The sequence below is a fragment of the Chiloscyllium punctatum genome, chromosome 1 (assembly GCF_047496795.1).
Source record: "Chiloscyllium punctatum isolate Juve2018m chromosome 1, sChiPun1.3, whole genome shotgun sequence".
NCBI lineage: Eukaryota > Metazoa > Chordata > Chondrichthyes > Orectolobiformes > Hemiscylliidae > Chiloscyllium > Chiloscyllium punctatum.
The window spans coordinates 134,157,956-134,173,151 of NC_092739.1; the positions used below are offsets into that span (position 1 = coordinate 134,157,956).

Sequence of the window (15,196 nt, forward strand, 5' to 3'; positions counted from 1 at the left end):
TCTTCGCTATTGTAGCCACCTTGAAGTGATGTGTGATATCAGAGAACCTTTGCCACTATTGAGCTACATCTTGGTGTTTACGTGAAAAATCAGGAAATGAGGCAATCTTTGAAGTCTTCTCAAGGAATCTTTGAATAGGTTCTCCCATTTCCTTCTGCAGGCTCTCTGATGTTAAGTGCAGGACGCTTCCTGATTAAACTGTTGAAAAGTGTTTTTCTGTGAAAGGAGTGGATACGGATCATGAAACAAATGCTAGACATGTGGGAACAATGCTTCCCCTCCATTGCAATTAGGAACTTAATCATCAGATGCAGTGCACTCCTGATGTTGCACTACTTGGCTCATATCTGACCTATACCTTACTCCTGTGTTGTGACGATTGCCTGTGTCGTAATCTCCTTTTATCTGAAAGTTGAAAATGGACTGTGCTCACAAGAGCAATATGGGCAAAACTCCAGTTGAGTAGAAAATTATACCCAACATTGCCCTCTTCTTGATGACCACCTTTGCATATGGCTGCCTCACTGTGCAGACATCCTCAGTACAGATGCACCGAGTGCCACTATATACTGAGACTTCAACTGTTTCCAGTGTCATGAAGAATGATTCCAGATATATTATCACAATACTGTATTCAGTTGATTCATGCTGTATTGCCAATCCCTTGTGGAAAAGCTTTGCTAAAAAGTACACTAATCAAAAATGTACTTGTCCCTTCGCTATCCAAAAAATTGTTTTCCCTTCAGTTCAAATTAAGTAATAGAACAGTGGCATTTGGCACTCCATTAACCACCATCCTGCCCAAACAGTGAACTGATCTCCGTTCAGCCTGTTCACATCCTCTTCACAGCGTACATGGAACATTTTTATATCTGTCTGAGAGGGCATTAGTATTATGTCTTATCTGAATGGTACTGCCTCCTCAGGTGTAGTGTTGCCTCAGTCTTGCACTGGGTTGTTAGCCTTGAATTTATTTCATTACTCAGGTGAGGAGGCGATAGCCTAATGATATTATAGCTGGACTGTTAATCCAGAGACCCAGGAGAAGTCTGGAGAAGGGGATTCGAATCCTGACACGGCAGATAGTGGAATTTGAATTCAACAAAAATATGGAATTAAGAGGCTAATGATGACCATGAATCCGTTGTCAATTATTGGAAGAACCCATCTGGTTTACTAATGTCCTTCAGGAAAGGAAACTGCCATCCTTACCTGGTCTGGTCTACATGTGACTCCAGACCCACAGCAATGTGGTTGACTCTGGGCAGTTAGGGATAGCAGTAAATGCTGGCCTAGCCAGTGACTCCTTCATCGAGGAATGAATGAAATAAAACTCCAGTCCTGAAGTAGGACTTAAACCCCCAACTGGGAGAAAGTAAGGACTGCAGATGCTGTGTGTAGGGCTGTCAAAGCACAGCAGGTCAGACAGCGTCTGAGGAGCAGGAGAATCGACGTTTCGAGCATAAGCTCTTCAGGAATGAAGGGGTGGCCCAAGGCGGCTGAGAGAAAATTTCCCCTCCCCACCCCCACCTTATCACAGATCCAACTTTCTAACTCTGTACTGTTGTCTTGACCTGTCCATCTTCCTTCCTACCTATCCGCTCCACCCTCCTCTCTGATCTTTCACTTTCACCTTCACCTTCATCTGCCTATTGCATTCTTGGCTTCCTCCCCTCACCCCCTCCCATTTATCTTTCAACCCCCTTAGCACTCCCCCATTCCTGATAATGAGCTTATGCTGAAACCTCGATTCTCCTGTTCCTTGAATGCTGCATGACCAGCTGTGCTTTTCCAGCACCACGCTCTTTGATTCTGATCTCCAGCATCTGAAGTGCTCACTTTCTCCCAGTTGTGCGTTTAAGTCCTACGTCAGGGGAAATGAGGAAACTTCCTACCAGTGGCAAACGTGGTGCCACTGTTTAAGAAGGGCAGTAGAGACAAGCCAGGGAACTATAGACCGGTGACCCTGACCTCGACGGTGGTAAAGTTGTTGGAGGGAATCCTGAGAGATAGGATGTACATGTGTTTGGAAAGACAAGGACTGATTAGGGATAGTCCACATGGTTTTGTGCATGGGAAATCATGTCTCACAAACTTGATTGAGTTTTTTGAGGAAGTAACAAAGAGGATTGATGAGAGCAGAGCGGTAAATGTGATCTACATGGACTTCAGTAAGGTGTTCGACAAGGTTTCCCATGGGAGACTGATTAGCAAGGTTAGATCTCATGGAATACAGGGAGAACTTGCCTTTTGGATAAAGAACTGGCTTAAGTGGGTGGTGGTGGAGGGTTGTTTTTCCAGACAGGAGGCCTGTGACCAGTGGAGTACCACAAGGATCGGTGCTGGGTTACCTACTTTTTGTCATTTACATAAATGATTTGGATGTGAGCATAAGAGGTACAGTTAGTAAGTTTGCAAATGACATCAAAATTGGAGGTGTAGTAGACAGCGAAGAGGGTTACCTCAGATTACAACAGGATTCAGTTTTTTTTGAAGAAGTAATAAAGAGGATCGATGGGGACGTGATCTGTATGGACTTCAGTAAGGCGTTTGTCAAGGTTCCCCATGGGAGACTGGTTAGCAAGGTTAGATCTAATACAACACAGAGAACTAGCCATTTGGACGCAGAACTGGCTTGAAGGTAGAAGACAGACAGTGGTGGTGGAGGGTTGTTTTTTCAACCTGGAGGCCTGCGATCAGTGGTGTGCTACAAGGATCTGTGTTGGGTCCACTATTTTTTATCATTTATATCAATGACTTGGTTGTGAACATAGGAGGTATAGTTAGTAAATTTGCAGATGACACCCAAATTGGAGGTGTGGTGGACAGCGAAGTGCTGGATTTTGGAAAGGCAAATCTTAGCAGGGCTTATACACTTAATGGGAAGGTCTGAGGGAATGTTGTTGAACAGAGACCTTGGAGTACAGGTTCATAGCTCCTTGAAAGTAGAGTTCACAGGTAGATAGGTTAGTGAAGAAGGCATTTGGTATACTTTTCTTTATTGGTCAGAGCATTGAATATAGGAGTTGGGAAGTCATGTTGCACCTATACAGGGCGTTGGTTGAACCACTTGTGGAATATTATGCGCAATTCCTTCCTCTTTCCTATAGGAAGGATATTATGAAACTTGAAAAGGTTCAGAAAACATTTACAAAGATGTTGCTAGGGTTAGAGGATTTGAGCTATAGGGAGAGGCTGAATAGGCTAGGGCTGTTTTCCCTGGAGTTTCGGAAGCTGAGGGGTGACCTTCTAGAGGTTTATAAAATCATGAGCGGCATGGATAAGATAAATAGACCAAGTTTTTTTTCCCTGGGATGGGGGAGTCCAGAACTAGTGTGAATAGGTTTAGGGTGAGGGGAAAGATACAAAAGAGACCTAAGGGGCAGAGGGTGGTGTGTGTCTGGAATGAGCTGTCAGAGGAAATGGAGGCTGGTAAGATTGAAACGTTTAAAAGGCATGTGAATGGGTATATGAATAGAAAGGGTTTAGAGGGGTATGGGCCAAATGCTGGTACATAGGACTAGATTGGGTTGGGATGTCTGGTTGGCATGGATGAGTTGAGCCGAAGAGTCTGTTTCCATGCTGTACATCTCTGACTCTGTCATTAAGCTTTATCACAGCATTGTAATATTTATTTACTTATAGTTCCTTTTGCTTTTGGCATTTCTGATTTATATGTCAGTTCATTATCCTTCATGTCAGCAACCACTTTTGGATTTGACAGGTGGTTTTACTGCTGAATGCTGATTTCGCCCGTCTTTGGTATATACTGAACCATTGTAGAATTTTTGATTCCTCATCATGTTTGAAATGTGCTATTCCATTCATAATTAAATATTTATTTATTGAATTTTGAAAAGTGCTGTAAATAATATTGCTATTTAAAATAGTATGATGTGATTTGAATGTTCATTGTGGTTAATTGTATGTACCTCTATCTATTTTACCTTTTCCACTATCGCTTTCCATCTCCCTTTTTTCCTGGACACTGTGCCTTTGGTAAAACATTTTTCTTATGAAGTTGACTTTCAAATGTTATGATCCACTATGATCTGTTTCTGTCATGCTGTCAATGCCTGTGTGATTGTTCAGTATAAAACTGAATGATGCATACATCCAGTACATAGATGTTTGCAATAAAATTTTCAGTTTTCATGCACACTTGATTGCCACAGGCTAGTTCAAAAAGACAACACTAGTCGTCTTATACCAGTTTCTTCTCATTGTTCTTACTTGCGTTGAATGATGTGCAATTTGTAAGTAACAGGATCCTATATTTATTTCCATTAAATGCTTCAAGCAGATTCCCACAAGAAATTGAGTGATGAATTTGATCTTAAATCTCTAATTTTAATAAGACTTTTAAAAAAATTTTAAAACATAGCTGTAAAAGGGAATGGCAACATTTCATTTCGTTTCAATTTTTAAAGGAAAGTTTAAAATTTATTGAAAGACATTCCAAAGTGTATTGTATTAAGATTTTCAGTTATGTTATGCTGCAACTGTTGTATTTTCATAAGTAATGTATGCTAATGAGTTCAGAGTAGAGTCAGATTACAGATTTGTCTCAAAATTCCTGCTGCATCCATGAAAATTCAATCATGGGCAACCACTCAGAAGTCCATGTACGTAGAATGGGTAGAAATGGGAGAAGCAGCTCCTCACCAACATGCATTTAGTCTCTTCCCACTATTGTTCCTGAATGTTTCAGTAGCAAACACTGATGAGAAACAACATGTAATTGAAAGAGCAGTGAGCAAGGTAAGTAAGCAAGAAAGGAAATTGTCCAAGCACATCCCTTCATCTGTTTGCAGTTGGCAGATGGCTGAGTATACTTAGCTACCTTGCTTGTGAAAAACTTGGAACATAATGTTTGATGTCAGATGTGATTTTTTTTTGTTTGATAAATGTGGACAGCACTTGTTAGTCAAATCCAAGTCTGCTATGAATTATACTAACAAATTAAATTCAGTTTTTGGCTCAAAATGTGGATCACGTCTACTTGCTACAAACTAAATATATTTATGTGCAGGGCCCTGACCTCTGCAATCAAAAAGAACATCTGGCATATTTGTTTGAATTAAACAAAAGAGGGCCAATCAATTTCCCTGGCAAAATCTTGATTAATCAGAGTCTGCCTCTCAATTAATGAATACCTTTTTCTCATGTAGCATGCGCTGTTTCTCCCTTTGTTCTTGTTTGTCCTGAGGAATGCAAGATGAAAAGCTTTTGATGTTTATATCAGTAATAAACTTAATTTGTTGCGTTTTCTAAGTGAAAGTCTGATTTTATTGTGAAAATATTGAAACTGTTGGAATATGTATCAGTATTGTTGCTGTAATTTTATTTACCAGCATTGCTGCCCGCCTTGTAATAGAATTAACAGATCAGTTTTGATTTGGAGGTGCCTGTGTTGGACTGGGATGGACAAAGTTAAAAGACCTGGTGTTGTGTGATTTTTAACTCCGATCAATTTTGGCACCTTTTTAGAGCTATTTCCACCAGATGACGACCAAGCATGTCAATCTTCGTTTCTGTTGTGACTTTGGAAAAAGATGACATTGTGCATTGTATCTGCACACCGCTTAACCCATCAGAAAAGAATGATTTCTGTTAATTTTGTAAGATTTCTACATGACATGCATGGAGTTTTGCGTATCTTGACAAACCAGTTTCTGAAAATGGGGTCTTCCAATTTCATAGATTGTGATTTTTGTTTTTTTTTGGACCAAGTGTCAGTATTGTAAAGCCTTCCCTCTGCATGGATCAGTTGAGCTGAATAAAAACAGAGAATGTTGGTATTATGTAGTGAGCATCTGTAGAGAGAAACACTAATATTACAGGTCAATGAGCTTTCATCAGATCGCCAATAGCATCCACAATAGTTTGATTGAGTAGCTTGTTTCTTTGTTGGACATGCAATGTAATATGATAAACATCTTTATTGGTCATGAAGAGGGTAACAACCAATATTGACTGACTAATTTCAACAATATTCCATTTATGTACAGTTACAAGGTCACTGATTTGCTGATATTGAGAGATGAATTTGGTTTTGTTACATAAGAGCTTTGATTTTCTTTCTTATTTTGGGATTCACATTCTGCACTTTATTGCTTTCAAAATATTGGAAGCTGTTATCTTTGGCAATAAGTACCAGCTGTTCTGTTCATTTATTGTCTGATTCTTTTTTAACCACAGATTAATTTGATTGATTGAAACTTTGTAAAGCATGATCTGTGTTGATTCTGTTAAGAAAGTGTAATGATGTGGAGGTGCCAGTGTTGAACTGGGCAAACAAAGTCAGAAGTCCTATGAAACTAGGTTCTCACCCAACAGGTTTTTGAAATGTCCCAAACTTTCACAATGCAATCCCTTTGTCAGGCACAGTGAGAGAGCAGGGCACACAGAGTTTATAGGCAGAGAGATCAAAAGATCATACAACTGGTATGAGTGGAAGTGTCAGATAATAAGCCTCTGCAGGTGACCAAGAGTATTAGATGGTGTATGATGTGTTTATGAAGTTAGTGTTAAAGATGTGCTGTCATGACAGCCAGGCAGAGCAAGGAATATACAAATAGTGCCATCTCTGGTCAGACACTGAATTGTTAGGTGTGAGGCTTTGTTCAGGAACTGTGTCAAAGTTTTAACAAATCAAGCTGGTTTTATTCTGAAACCTGGAATTTATAAGATGCTACATAAGATTGCACATTGTGTGGCTTTTGAACAAGACAAAATCTACAAATACACATCTTTGATGGAATGATTCACCCCATAGATTTGTGTATGTGTGAGAGAGAAAGTGTGCATGTATGTGAGTGTGTAATAAGTAATTTAAAACTGTGCAAACTAAGGTAGAGAGATCTTAGCAATTTATCAAGGTGATGCTACCAAAAGAGAAAAGTAAGGAAGAATTTACATATACAGAACAGTGTAGTGGGGTCACCTGTGGTGCGACAAGAATGCAAGATCATGTTTGAAGCTGTCTTCATGGGTATGAAACTTGCGCATCAATCTCTGCTCAGCGATTCTGCGTTGTTATGTATCTTGGAGTCAGCCTTGGAGAGCACTTAGCTGAAGGTCGAAGACTGAATGTCCTTGACCACTGAAGTGTTCCCTGACTGGGAGGGGACTTTCCTGTATGTAGGTTTGCTCGATGTGTTGTCCCAGTCGACGTGTCCCAGGATCCATGAACACCAACTAGTCACAAAACAACATAACCCTCTGTCACTAGTATCCTTACATACAGATAAGGAAGGACACCACTTCGACTGGGACAACATATCCATCTTAGGACAAGCCAAACAGATAGAAGCATGGCATTCCAACTGGAACTATATCAACAAACACATCGAGTTAGATCCATCTATCACCCCCTGGGCGGCACGGTGGCACAGTGGTTAGCACTGCTGCCTCACAGTGCCAGAGACCTGGGTTCAATTCCCGACTCAGGCGACTGACTGTGTGGAGTTTGCACATTCTCCCCGTGTCTGCGTGGGTTTCCTCCGGGTGCTCCGGTTTCCTCCTACAGTCCAAAGATGTGCAGGTCAGGTGAATTGGCCATGCTAAATTGCCCGTAGTGTTAGGTAAAAGGGGTAAATGTAAGGGAAGGGGTGGGTTGCGCTTCGGCGGGTCGGTGTAGACTTGTTGGGCCGAAGGGCCTGTTTCCACACTGTAAGTAATCTAAAAAGTAATCTAATCTAATCTAATCTAACAACAGGAAATGACATCACAGGAAATAACATCACTAACCCAAAGAAACCCAAATATAAATAGAAAGCAGGAATCATGTACACTGCATCGCCTGAGGCCCACTGAAGATGTTATCTAGTAGGGTAACAGAACACCTGGAAATGAACCTTCCCAGCTCAGCGAGAAACCTTCTCAAAACTCGCTAAGGGGGCATTCCTGTCTGGCAACTGTTGTGCGGTGTGCATTCATCCATTGTCTTAGCATTTGCATGGTCTTGCCAATTTACCTTGCCTTGGCCTGAGTCACATGAGTATCTGCCATAAACATGTGACAGTAGTATCCAAGTCAATCATAGTCCAAGCCAACCAGTTGCTGAAGTTGCCATGGTGTGCTACTGTGGTTAATGTTGTCCTGAAGGCTTGTGGTTTGTTGCAAAGGTCTGTTTAAGGTTTGGCATTTGTTTGAAGGCGAGAAGTGGAGGCATAGGGAAGATTTTAGTGAGATGCTCATTGTCATCTGACATTAAAGGCTGTGAAGAACCTGGCATAGTTCTGGATGATGAAGGGTACTGTATCAGTCTTATCCTGTGCCTGTTTTCTGCAGAGACTATTATCTGGCACTCCACTCACACCAGTTGTATGATCTTTTCATCCCTCTGCTTATAAAATCCGTGTCTGTGTGCCCTGCTCTCACTGCACCTGTCAAAGGGGCTGTGCTTTGAAAGCTTGAGATTTCAAGTAAATCTAAGAAAATGCAAGTCTTTGAGGAGAAAAAAAATACAGTTTAGTAAAACTGAAGGTATAATTGAAATCACACTATGAATAAATCTGTTACCTTGTTTGCCTAGATAACATGGATTGTGAAGTGTTCGTGTTTTTGGATGTGAAGCACAAATGAATGCTTTTACCCCAGATTTTCTCCAGCAGACTGGCTAGGCAACAGATCTTTTCACTGCTGAATACAATTACTATGGTACGGATCAGACTCGTAATGGCTCAGCTGTGCAGAATATATAGTTTTGTCCGAGGATAGAAGTATTACTGAGTCATCTAATACAGGTCCATCTCTTGTAAGGTGTTAACCTTTGTGTTATTCTCCTTTCAATATATTACTCTGCGATATCTTTGCTGACACCTCCGTGTCAAATTTACTTGATAAGGTTGCTTTGAAGTGCTTTGGGATATTCAAATTAACAATGCTAAATTAGTACAAGTTGTTACTTGGTCAGTGCAGTCGATTTTATAAATAGGTTTAGTAGATATTGTTTAAATAAATATGCTTCGACAAATTGTGACGAAAAAGATGTTTCCAGGGATGTTCAATGTTTGCTGTGTTAATCAGCTCAAGTTTGAGGTTCACCAACAGCGGATCAACGAAGTATAGATTGGAACCTAATGGAATGTCTTACTGCTCTTGTACCAGTTATATGGAATAAAGTGATTGAAAGGAAAGCTAATGAGATGTACAGTGAGACAGTTGTGAACTGGTAATAAAACTCCGCCAAAGAAAAGATGTGAGATATGTCCAGAAGTTTTTTTAAGGTCTGATCATTCTGAATTTTTCATATTTCCATCTATGACATTTCTACAGTTTGGGGGAACAGTAGGATGAATTTGAGAAGCATGATGTAATATGGACCCCTCTTACGTTTTTTGTTGTTTGCCATAACAACAGAAAATATCACTGTATAGGTATTCACCGATGTTAAAAATGTGATTATTACAGATTTGAACAAAAGCAGCTTATTCAATTCAAATTTAAGTTGCAGTGGTCACATTTGCTAATTTGTTAGGTGATAACAAGTGAACTGTTCAGTAATAACCTCCAGTCAACTTCACAAACGTTGCTTATCTTGTCATTGTCACATTGCTGTTTGTAGGGACAGTTGCATTTCCTAAATTACAACAGTAATTAACTATATACTTCAAAAGTACTTGTTGCAAAGTGCACTGGTGACCTTGTGAATGATCACACTGTTCAGTACTGTACATGCCAGGAGCCCTGATAATGTCAGTTCACTGGGAAAAGTATTTGCCACCTATGCAGACTTGCTGTAATTGCAGTTCACTGTCTACATACTGGTATATGGATGGGTGTACTGGTGTATGCAGTCAGTCTGGCTGTCATTGGTTGTATCGTTGACCCTCCTCACCCCCCCCCCAAGTGACATTGACTCCCAAAGGTATTCATTTTGGCCCATGTTCACTTTGGTCAGTCTATGGTTTTACTTTTTTTTTTCTGTGTGATGCCATCTATGTTTTTGGTTATGTCTTATTGTATCTCTTAGAATGATAGAATCTCTGCAGTGTGGAAAAAGGCCTTTGGATCCATTGAGACTGCAATGAACCTCTGATTCTTGGAGCTGTCATCTGTAAGAGGGTCGGTTAGGTCAGTTGGCTGGGCAGTTGGTTTTCAGTGTGAGTGTGCTAGTGTGAGTTTGCAAGGATCAAAGCGGGGATGTTTATTATTTTTCATATGTATTAAGATATGTTTGGATGAAAATGTTGGTAGTCTGATTAGTAATTTTGCAGATGACATCAAAATTGGAGTTGTGAATAGTGAGGAAGGATAACAAAGGATACTGCAGTATCTAGATCAGTAGAAAGCTGGGCAGAGATATAGCAAGAGTTTAATCCAGTCAACTGAGTGTCAATGCATTTTGGAAGTCAAATGCAAGTGGAAGTTATACAGTAAATGGCAGGACCCTTGGGAGCATTGATATACAGAGGGATATACAATATCCCCCGAAAGTGGCAACTCAAGGAGATAAGCTGATAAGATATACAGTATGGTTTTTAAAATATTCACTTTTGGGATTTGAGCATCATTAGCTGGCAAGCATTTCATTTCCCAACCCTAGTTGCCCTTGAAGGTGGTGGTGAGCTGCATTTTTGACCCGCTGCAGTCAATGTGCTGTTGACTCAATGCCCTTAGGGAGGCAATTACTGGATTTTGCGACAGTGAAGGAATGACAATATTCCCAAATCAGGATGGTGAGTGGCTTGGAGGGAAACTTGCAAGTGCTGGTGTTATCATATATCTGTTGCACCTGTCCTTTTAGATGGTCATGGGTTTGAAAGGTGTTGTCTAAGCATCTAAGGTGAATTTCTGCAGTGTGTCTTGCAGCTAGTTTTTTTAAAATGTGGGATGTGGGTGTCGCTGGCTGGCCAGCATTTATTGCCCATCCCTAATTACCCTTGAGAATGTGGTGAGCTGCTTCCTTGAATTGCTGGTTGAACATATTGCTGCTGCTACTACTGAGTGTTGGTTGTGGATGGGAACACCACTAAATGTCAAGGGTTGGTGATTAGATTGTCTGTTATTGGAGATGGTCACTACCTAGCATTTGTGTGGTGCAAATGTTACTTGCTACTTGCCAGTTGACAACCTGGATATTGTCCAAATCTTATTGCATTTGAACATTGACAGCTCCATATCTGAGGAGTTGCAAATGGTACTGAACATTGTGCAATGATTGGCGAACACCCCAATTTCTGACCTTATGGAGGGAAGGTTATTGATGAAGCAGCTAAAGATGGTTGAGCTTAGGACACTACAGGCTGTCCGGGTGTTGAGATGACTGAACCCTAACAAATACAGCCAATATGTGCCCAGTATGACTCCCGACCAGCGAAGAGTTTGCTCCTGATTCCAGTTTTATTAGGGCTTCCTGATTCCACACTTGAGTCAAGAGGTGTCACTATCACCTCACTTCTGGAATTCAGCTCTTTTGTCAGTGTTTGTCCCTGGCTGTAATGAGGTCCGGGGCTGAGTGGCTCCTTGTACCCAAAGTGGACACCAATAAGCGGGTTATTGCTGAGCAGGTGCTACTTGATAATACTGATGGCATCCTCCACAACTTTGATCATCAACCGACTGGGACAGAAATTGGCCAGGTTGGATTTGTCCTGCTTTGTCAGTAAATGATATAACTAGGCAATTTTCCACATTGTCAGGTAGATGCCATTATTGAAACTGTACTGGAAGAGCTTGGTTAGGGAAGGGGCAAGTTCTGGAGCACACTTCTGGAGCGTTGTTAGGGCTTATTATCTTTGCAGTATCCAGTGTTTCCAACTGTTTCGTGATATCACTTGTAATGAATTGAATTGACCGAAGGTTGCTGTGAGATGCTGGGGCCCACTGGAGGAGGCAGAAATGAATCATTCACTTGACACTTCTGGCTGAAGATATGCAATAATGCATTGGGCTCTTTCATCTTGAGTTTGGGAATATAGTAGAACCGCCACCTCAAGGGAGTTGTTTAATTCAGGACTGGCTATGGCAGGCTGCAGAGCTTAGATCTGACCTGTTAGTTTTGGAGTCACTTAGCCTTGTCTATCACTTGTCTATTATTAGATTAGATTACTTAGTGTGGAAACAGGCCCTTCGGCCCAACAAGTGCACACCGACCCTCCAAAGAGCAACCCACCCAGACCCATTCCCCTACATTTACCCCTTCAGCTAACACTACGGGCAATTTTTAGCATGGCCAATTCACCTAACCTGCACATCTTTGGATTGTGGGAGGAAACCGGAGCACCCGGAGGAAACCCACACAGACACAGGGAGAACGTGCAAACTCCACACAGGTGGGAATTGAACCCGGGTCCATGATGCTGTGAGGCAGCAGTGCTAACCACTGCCACCGTGCCGCCCCCACTGTGCCACCATGCTTTTTAGTGCTTTTATGCTTTTTAGTCCACAAGTTGTCTTGTTCTGTAGCTTCGTTGGGTAAACACCTAGGTACGTCTGGGGCTGCTCCTGGCATGGACTGCTTGATGGTGATGCATACTTAATGAGTACTTTGCATTGGTATTCACCGAGGAGAGGGACATGGTGGATGTTGAGGTTAGGGATAGGTCTTTGATCACTCTAGGTCAAGTAGGCATAAGGAGGAAAGAAGTGTTGTGTGTTCTAAAAGGTATTAAGGCGGACAAGTCCCCAGGACCGGATGGGATGTATCCAAGGCTACTGAGGGAAGCGAGAGAGGAAATAGCTAGGGCTATCTTTACAGCATTCCTGAAAGGAGGTCCCAGAGGACTGGAGAATTGCTAATGTTATCCCTTTGTTTATGAAAGATAGCAGGGATAATCCAGGTAATTACAGACTTGAGGTTCCCCACACTAGGCTGATGAAGGTGAAGTTGCATGGTTTCTGGGATGTTCTAGTTAGATGGATCGAGCGCTGTTTGGGCAACAGGAGACAAAGTAGTGGTGGAAGGGTGCTTCTCAAAATGGAGACCTGTGACTGATGGTGTCCCACAGGGATCCATGCTGGGACCACTGTTGTTTGTGATATACATAAATGATTTGGAGGAAGTTGTAGGTTGCCTTGTTAGCAAATTTGCAGATGACAGGAAGGTTGGTGGACTGTCAGAGAATAAGCAGAATAGATAGATTGGAGAGTTGGTCAGAAAAATGGCAGATGGAGCTCAATCCAGACAAATGTGAGGTGGTGCATTTTGGAAGATGCAATTCCAGAGCAAACTATGCAGTAAATGGAAAAGTCCTGGGGAAAATTGATGTACAGAGATCTGGGTGTTCAGGTCCATTGTTCCCTGAAAGTGGCAGCGCAGGTCAGTAGAGTGGTCAAGGCAGCATATGGCATGCTTTCCTTCATCAGACGGGGTATTGAGTACAAGAGGTGGCAGGTCATCTTACAGTTGTATAACTTTGGTTCAGTCACATTTGGAATACTGCGTACAGTTCTGGTCGCCACATTACCAACAGGATGTGGATGCTTTGGAGAGGGTGCAGAGGAGGTTCATCAGAATGTTGGTATGGAGGGTGCTAGCTATGAAAAGAGAGAGAGTAGATTTGGATTATTTTCATTCGAAAGAAGTTGGTTAAGAGGGGATCTGATTGAAGCCTACACAATCATGAGTGGTGTAGACAAAGTAGATACAAGAAACATTTTCCGAGTGTGGGGGACTAAATTACTAGGAGTCACGAGCTCAAGGTGAGAAGGGCAAAGTTTAGGGGAGATATGTGGAAAGCTCTTCATGCAGAGGATGGTAGGTGCCTGGAATGCGTTACCAGCGGAGGTGGGAGGGGCGGGAACGATAGCGTCATTTAAGATGTATCTAGACAGATACATGAAGGGGCAGGGAGCAAAGGGATACAGATCCTTCGAAAATAGGTGGCAGATTTGGATAGAAAATCTGGATTGGCACAGGCTTGGAGGGCCGAAGGGCCTGTGCTGTAATGTTCTTTGTTCTTTGTGCAGGCAGGTTAGTTTGGTGCCAATATGGTAGGTCGAAGGAACTCCTCCTGTGTTGTAAAGTTCCATGCTGTATGTAATGTTCTAAGAGGTTACAAGTTAGATGTCATATAAAACATTAGTTTCTTTAGTGGAAAGTTAATTAAGAACCTGCCGTCATGCTAACGAGATTGGATGTAGTTTGCATTGCATATCATGTGAGATATTTAAAGAATTGATATCGATCAAGACTTTCTACTTTGGAGATGATCAAAGATCCAAGTATGAATCGTGCTTGAAATGATGGTGATTCTGCCAAGCAAATTTTTTATTCAGGTTTCTGTTCTGGTTCAATGTGTGGCATGGTGGCTTAATGGTTGGCATTGTTACCACACAGTACCATAGACCTGGGTTCGATCCCAACCTTGAGTGACTGTGTGGAATTAGTACATTCATCCTGTGTCTGCATGGGTTTCCTTGTCAATTTACACTAGCCATGCCCCTCATGATTTTATAAACCTATATAAGCTCACCCCTCAGCCTCCGACGCTCCAGGGAAAACAGCCCTAGTCTATTCAGCCTCTCCCTGTATTAAAACTCTCCAACCTTGGCCACATCCTTGTAAATCTTTTCTGAACCCCTTCAGGTTTCACAACATTCTTCAGATAAGAGGGAGACCAGTATTGAGTGCAATATTCCAAAAGTGAACTAACCAATGTCCTATACAGCTGCAAAATGACCCCCCAACTCCTATACTCAATGCTCTGACCAATAAAGGAAAGTATACCAAATGCTGCCTTCACTACTTTCAAGGACGTAGGAGCTTGCACTCCAAGGTCCCTTTGTTCAGCAGCATTCCCCAGGACCTTACAATTAAGTGTATAAGCCCTGCCCTGATTTGCCTGTCCAAAATGCAGCACCTCACATGTATCTAAATTAAACTTCCTTGCTGTCCACTACACCTCCAATTTTGGTGTAATCTGCAATCTTACTAACTATATCTCCTATGTTCATATCCAAATCATTTATACAAATGATGAAAAGTGGTGAACCCAGCACCAATCTTTGTGGCACACCACTGGTCACAGGCCTCCAATCTGAAAGACACCCCTCCAGCAAAACCCTTTGTCTTTTACCTATGAGCCAGCTCTGTACCTAAAGGCTAGTTCCCCCTGTATTCCATGAGATCTAACCTTGCTAACCAGTCTACCATGAGGAACCTTGCCAAATGCCTTACTGGAGTCCATATAGAATCACTTTCACCGCTCTATTCTCCTCGATCCTCTCCATTACTTCAAAAAACTCA

The 15,196-nt window shown here is 41.8% G+C and overlaps 1 protein-coding gene across 14 annotated transcripts in view; it reads left to right on the plus strand.

Moving 5' to 3' along the window:
* dym (dymeclin) overlaps window positions 1-15,196 on the plus strand; it is a 559,079-nt gene that overhangs the window by 125,635 nt on the left and 418,248 nt on the right. The window lies entirely within an intron of this gene.